Below are 7,491 nucleotides of genomic sequence, written 5' to 3'. Positions count from 1 at the left end.
ATGGTTGGGGCTGTGTGGCGGCGGTGATGTGTCTTACTAGACTTTGGTTTTTTGTTAACCGAACAAACTGAACTGAACAATTTCGTTTAATAACGTTATGTTTCTGTTTTCATTTAGATTATTTCAGCGCTTATTTCAAAGAAACCAAAAAAATAAAAAACCCGAATAAACCAAACCGAATGAACCATATAAAACGAACGCCCACCCCTACCTCTATCGTTCTTTGTACTGCCATAATTAAAATTGAATAGATTGGAAGTTTCTTGCAAATAAATAAATAAATAAAGGATCTAACTTAAAAACCTACTCAACTAAGGCAAACGGTAAGTGATGGACTGAATTTCTTAGTTTGTAAAATTACCCAAATTAAACCGATGCATTAATATGCATTCACCGTAGCGCATGCATAAGCAACCACTAAATGAACAGGAATAGTAAATGCATTGACGAGGCTTTTTAATCCTTCTGCAATGATTTAATGTGTCTTGAAATTTTTATTTTTAAGAAAACCTTAGAATCGGAACAGTTATTTTTTCGAGGGGACCGAAGCTACAAATATTTTATTTTAGGGCTAGAAGCTAAACAGATTTTTTAGCCCCCAACGGACCTGGGCTGTGGTTACTCACCATTCCATCCAAACCCTAACAGATCCACTTCAGAGCAAGCAACTCTATTTTAGCCCCCATTCCGATCCGTGATGACCCCTAACGTATAGATCTATGGGCACTGTCAATTGCTCATGGTTTTCCTGTTTGGAGTGAGCGCATACACCTAGAGAGATCTGAGAGAAAAATCGTGTAAGAGAAAAAATAAACCTGCATGGAACTAGGTGACGAGTTCGCCATCTGCCATAGCCGTTCAGAGTTTCAGATAGTTAGGAACTTCAAATTGTTAGGATGGGGATGGGGATCGATAGGTAATTTCAAAAATCGGATGGCTTGGGCATAAAGATTTGCGTTCCCGCTGTAATTGGAAAATCTAGTGTGCGCGTACGTGCAAATATATCTGTGGTTCTAAAAATAGAATACTCGGTTAATTTATCATGCATACTTGAATTTTGATAGGGAATCACATCGTATCACATCGTTTTCGAACACATGCAGTTAAGCTATATACACGTGGATGTAGATATTATGAACATACACTTTCTTGTGTACGGCATGTTTCAGACAATTTATTTATCTTCTGCAATCCTATAAACTGTAGATCAGTTTTGCTAGCAACTGCTTTGTTCTAGATAAAACATATATTCTCAGTGGATTGGATTGCATTATGACTTATCTGTTTCCACGTTCAAAAAATGGTTTCGGTTTTCGTTCTAACATAGTTGAATTTTCCTTCCAATAGACTCCCGTAAAGAGATGGATTCCAAGAAGGTGTTCACTGTTGCTAGTCTCACTGATGATCTTGTGGTGGAAATCCTCTCCCGGGCGCCGTTTAAATCTTTTTGCCGCTTCAAATGTGTTTGCAAGGCTTGGCTTGCATTCTCTTCTGATCCACACTACCAACAGAAGCTGGTGAAAGTTCCCACTGGTCTTTTGCACCAACCACACTGGATCTCTGATCTCCAGCTTGTTAGCCTCTCTGGGAAAGACGAGGAAATTGATGCAGCTCTTACGTTCGCGCCGCACTACAAGCACTTAGAGCTTGTAGACTGTTGCAATGGCCTGATTCTTTGTCGGTACACGAGTGACTATACTTCTCTAGAGATGGGCCACTTCATTGTCTGCAACCCGGCAACACGAGCGTGGAGGGCAGTCCGTGCTCCTGAATCTCACCCTCACCCACTTGACTCAGATGGCTCCCACTGTAGAACTTTTTTGGCCTTCGATCCGTCATGGTCAGCACAGTTCTATATCATCAACATTCAAGAGAATGCCAACGGTTCGCCAGTTAGTCTCAAACTTGAGGTGTTCTCTTCTGAACTATCCACGTGGTTTGTGGATGATACATGGAGTTTTCATCCTAGGAGACTTAATAAACCACACAATTTTATTGGTGGAGTGTTGCATGTGCAGACCATTAGTCGTGGTATTCTTGTGGTTGAAGGCATGGAGGCAATAAGTTATGACATGCCTCCCAATCATTATACTATTAAGCTTCCAAATGACCGTCGGGATGGTTGCTTTGGCGAATCAGCGGGGTTCTTGCATTACGCGTCTCCAGACGATGGTGGTCGTACAATTGCTGTTTCCAGTCTTGATTCACATCGTCCTTGCAAGTGGTCACTGAAGCATCGACTTTGTATGCGAGATGCATTTGGGAGAGACATCTTTTCTTGCAGAGAAGGGTATTTGTATGACTTCTGGATCGCCGCAATTGACTTGGAACGAGAGGTTATCTTCCTTTTTGATATGGAGGCACGGAAGCTTTTGTCATACAACATCAACAGTGGGAAAGTTAGTGTGATCAAAGATGGCTGGCTCAACTGGTTTGGGGACTATTATTCTTATGTGGCATGTTACTCAAAGCTCGCAGGCTAATGAGCCATGTATCCGAAGTAGTTAGTAGTAGCATCTCTTGTGTGCATTTTGTCTGCTGCATCTTCTCTTGTCATTCGGAGGCTGCATCCTCTGTTTCTCCCCTGTCAGACGTGCGCAGTACACTTTTAAATTATTCAGGTTCCAGTTGTGTCAAACCATGTCCCAAGTTTTGAGTTCTATTTCCATTCCACCGTAAAGAACTGGTTGGTAACAACATCACAGGGAAGACGGAATTGGAAGAATGGTTTTTACGAACAAGCTTAACTTCCTGACTAACATTCTGATTAACCTGGAAGACAAAATTGGCTGCTGTTGTCACCCAGAATGTTGACCAATAACACATTTTTTTAATATATTCTCTGAACAGAACGCTACTCAATCGCTCACTTGCAATTACTTCCATCATTTTCTTCTGGGCGTGTCGCCATACTAACAAGTGTCTATCTGTCAGAAAATTCAGAGATAGAAGAAACACAAGAACCTATCCTTTATACCGCTAGACATCTCTCTTCTCCTCTTGATCCTCCCATTATATTATACATGGGGCATGTTAATCACTAGTAATACTAGCTAAATAGCCGTGCATTACTACTGATAACAAATGATTGTATTTTGTGAACATGCATGTCAAATGGCATATTCATGTATTTTACAACCACATCATGTTGTCATGCAAACTTTCGTTTCTCCTTTTTTCGGCAACCACCATACAATCCTTTCCTTCTATTCCAGCTACACTCTCATTGTTTCATCTACTCTCTCTTAGAAAATTTACCCCATGTGTTTCATCTTCTTCAACTGCTATTAACAAAACTGAAGAATTTTTAAAAAAAATTATAGATATTTTTGAAAACAATTGGATAACATAAAAGGTACTAATACTAATACATATATTGAACAAAATTTATAATTTATTGAATACCATGTCGTGGCATCCTCAATGAAGAAGCCTTCGTCGCTCGCATGGGCAACGCTAGCCATGGTGCCTGGTCGTGGCAAGGGAGCACGCAAGGCGACCTTAGCCACCACACACCCCTTCCTGATCACCTATCTCCGAGACCGAAGATTACCTCACCCTCAATGGTGCCAAAATGAGACCCTTCCTCTGTGCCTCGAATCCCTGCCGCACTGAAGCCTCGCGGCACTTGTTCCCTTAACTCTTGCACGTATAGCATGATGGCCGCCTCCGATCGTTTCTCTGGCCTCTTCCTCCGATGTGATGTCATGCGCAATCTGTCAGCATCTCTACTCCTACTCCAGCCAGGATCTATTCATCATCCGACAACAGGCGCTGAAGCGGGAAGCGATCAAATACCAGATGGGCTAGTGGTTCGGCCAAAGCTTAACCGAATCAAGCCCAATTGGCATTTTGGCCCGGACTAGGTTGAGAGGCCATAACAGCTATTTTGTAAAAACGTGTGTGCGTGCGTCGAGACAGGAGGTGACCAGAGGCGATGGAGAATTTATCAGGAAAAGGGAGGAGCATCTATGAGCTCCCACGCACCGAGATCGCCACCGATTTCGATCAGAAGTTCAAGGATCATGGCGAGCAGTTGCTCAAATCCATGAGCAAACTCTTGGAGGCGTACAGCGCGACGCTCGACGGACTTGTTTCGGTGAGGGTCGACGGCGCTCATGCTCCGTGGCACCCGTTTTGTTGGCCACACACACACAATTTTTTTATCATATTTTGAGGTTTCAAAAAAATTCTGAAAAATACCACACATGAACAAAGAGATGTGTAGTACATATATGTAGAATTTCATGATGAAATACGTATTAGTATGGGTTGCACAAAATAGGCTTTTTATAGTGAATAGTGCATGTGCTAGAAGTACATGATTTTGTTTTTTTTTTGTCTAGCTCACACCAAAGTGTATTCCACCATTAAATTTTATAGAGATGAGAAGTGCACATTTCTATGTTCATGTGTATTATTTCAGATTTTTTTTGAAACCTTAAAAAAATGATTTTCATGCATGAATGGTAAAACGGGTGCCAGGGAGCCCTCAACTCCAAAAAACCACACTCGCAAGGAGCTTGCGCTCGACATCAAGCAGAACCAGGCAACATGAGCAAGGAAGGCTCGCCCCGTGCAATGCAGGGAACGGGTATGGAGGCCGCGCCTCAGATGCACTTGGCTTCGACAAAAACCACCGGGGGAAGGCATATAACATCGATGCCCCTCCTCCAACCAGAGGTGAGCGAGATTTCACTCCATCCCCCCAAAATAATTCCATCCCGAGTCATCCAAGTTTGGATGCTACTAATACTTCTGCCTTTGGTATACACTTGGATGTTCCTGGGTTTTATGGCTCCAATCCTCGCCTCTGGCAAACACCTTGTGAGGATCAGTTTCGTCTGTGGTGTACCCCTGCTCACCGTTGTATTTCCATGGTCACGGTTCACTTTGAAGGAGCGACTGCTAGATGATTAGAATCAGCTCAGGGACGAACGCCACATGCCTCATTGGTGGAATTCTGTCAGGATCTGCAGTCCTGGTTTGGCCCTAATCAACACCAGTCCTTGATCCGCAAGTTATTCAGCATTGCTCAAATTACTATTGTCGAGGATTATGTGGAACATTTTGCTGAACCATAGGATCAGTTGTCTACTTATGAAGATATTGATAATTCCTTCCATTATACTACTTGATTCTTGATGGCCTGAAACCTGGTTCAGGATTGGTGTTATTCGGCAGAAACCGAAGGACTTGGATAGTGCTTATTATGATTTAGCACTACTACATGAGGAACTTGGAGAGGGATTGACACCGATCAGTTCAATAGGGAGCAGGAGGGCCATGCCAGTTCCTTTACCATTACCTCCAAAACCAAAACAGGCAAACGATAGTAAGTTTCAGGAATAACCAAAACAAGTTCAGACTGATGACAAATGGTCAACTCTTCATCAGTACTATCGAGCAAGGGTTTGTGTTTCGTTTGTGGTGAAAAATGGGCGCGGAACCATTTGTGCAAACCATGAGTGCAATTGCATTCGTGCATGAATTGGTTGATTACATGTAGTCTGCATCTGTGCAGGACTCTGAATGTTCTCAAAGTGATAGTGTTTCTTCGTCAATGCATAGTATGCAGTTCTTTGTAATTGTTGTGGGCAAGGATCCGGCTGCTTGGAAGTGAACTTGTAGAATATTACATCAGTGTTCACTTTGGTAGTACACACTCTTGGATAGCAAATTATTACCAAGATTACAAGGTATACAGGCAACAAAGGCAGTATATGTTACAACCAGATGACCCGTTGCGCCAATTGGCGCCAAGACCAACTGCAACATCCAAGCTAAGTGAACTATATGAAACATAAAATGGAACTGCATGCCAGAAGTTAAGAGGACTGTTTGAAAGATTTTTCTCTGAACCATTTACAAATGATTATGTTCATACTATGTTTCTACTTGCATTGACGATGATCATTGCAAATTGGACAACGGAAGTTACGTGAACTATTTGAAACATAAGATGGAAGTTACAACAGAGAACCTGGCATGGCTGACTAATTTTCAGATGGTAAATTACACATGTATTATTTCGCATTCCACAACATTGTGCATCTATACACATACTCATGCGGTTTCTTTTTACTCTCACGTGCCTGTAACGTTCGACCCAGTGCCTCTGCATTTCATTGATCATCGAAATGCTTTTAGAGATATCAGGCATTTTATTGTGGTACTGGACATCCAAATAATACATTAAAAAAATTCTTGAATCTACAAATTTATATTGCACATTTATTATGAGATTGCTATGTTAGATACTTCATTTATATGAGTGATCTTTATTAAAAATTAATTTGCTCCTGTTGTATTTAACGAAAGATACATAAACCGAGCATAGAGTTTCTACATTTATCATGACTGTAGGAAAAGAGATATCGAACAATTAATTTGATATTGGGCATAGTAGGATCCACACATTTACTCTCGCATTAGACATATGTTGATTTGAACATTTATTAAGGTGTTGCTAGAGAACAAACCTTGCAGCCATCACATACCTACATATATCGCCATTCACCAATTCCATATGCAATCCTCCAGAACTCACAAAGGCATCATCCAAGATGGTCTCTAAAGAAGTGAAACTTCTTCTCGTATGCATTGTAGTCATTTTAGTGATGCACAATTTTGAATCAGCATTTGCAGAGCAAGACTGGGAAACTATAAAGGCTAGGGTATTCTCTGTTTGTAGGCCGGCAATTCGTAAAGGCCACAAAGGTTCCGGGAAAGCATTTACTGAATGTTGTGAAGCCATGGCGAAGGAGGACATCAATGGTATCTGTAAACATCTTGATGTTGTAGACGAGCATGATATCGATCCTAAGAAACTAGTCCATGTGGCAAGAGAGTGTGGCCATAAACTTGCGAGCACTGAACATTGCGGAAGTAAGTGAAATTACATAAATTATTGTTCCCTTTCACATTTTACGTCTTACATTTTTGCAATTAGTTTTATGACATTGTTATTTATCATGTGTAGCTTACAAAATACCGCCACCACCCATCGTCACCAGCGGAGGCCAGCAATAAGCATGTGTTTCAAGTGACAAGGGGCCATATGTAACTTGGCGAGAAGAAGTAATAAATCAGGAATGCGTTTCATTGTTGATATTAAGTCATGAGAAACTTCTGTTATGCTATTCCAAAATATTAATTTTGGCTTAGACCATCGGACTTTTGTTGGTTGTTTGACTATCTGACTTTTAAAAAGTAGATCAGAAAAAAAATCGTAAATTCAAAAACAGTTCATGAATTTGAAAGAAGCATATAATTGAAAAAAGTTCGTGAGTTTGGAAAAAGTGCATCGAATTGAAAAGGTTGATCAAATTGAAAAAATCATCTAATTTTAAAAGTTCATCAATTTTGGTAAAAAAATGGATTTGAAAAAACTTGCGCATTTTAGAAAAAACAAAAAGAAAAAGAACAAGAACAAGAAAAAAGAAAAGAAAACGAATAGAACCGCCCGAAAACTAACCAGCGAACTGGGAA

At 40.8% G+C, this 7,491-nt stretch overlaps 1 long non-coding RNA gene across 1 annotated transcript; it reads left to right on the top strand.

The window, feature by feature from the left end:
* Window positions 1-6,551: 6,551 nt before the first annotated feature.
* Window positions 6,552-7,168, top strand: LOC119347669. Its single transcript, XR_005168491.1, has 2 exons — window positions 6,552-6,888; window positions 6,983-7,168. It is a non-coding gene; the product is annotated as an uncharacterized LOC119347669 (long non-coding RNA).
* Window positions 7,169-7,491: the final 323 nt, after the last annotated feature.

Source organism: Triticum dicoccoides, unplaced genomic scaffold (assembly GCF_002162155.2).
Source record: "Triticum dicoccoides isolate Atlit2015 ecotype Zavitan unplaced genomic scaffold, WEW_v2.0 scaffold72794, whole genome shotgun sequence".
NCBI lineage: Eukaryota > Viridiplantae > Streptophyta > Magnoliopsida > Poales > Poaceae > Triticum > Triticum dicoccoides.
This window is presented reverse-complemented; position numbering and strand designations above follow the sequence as displayed.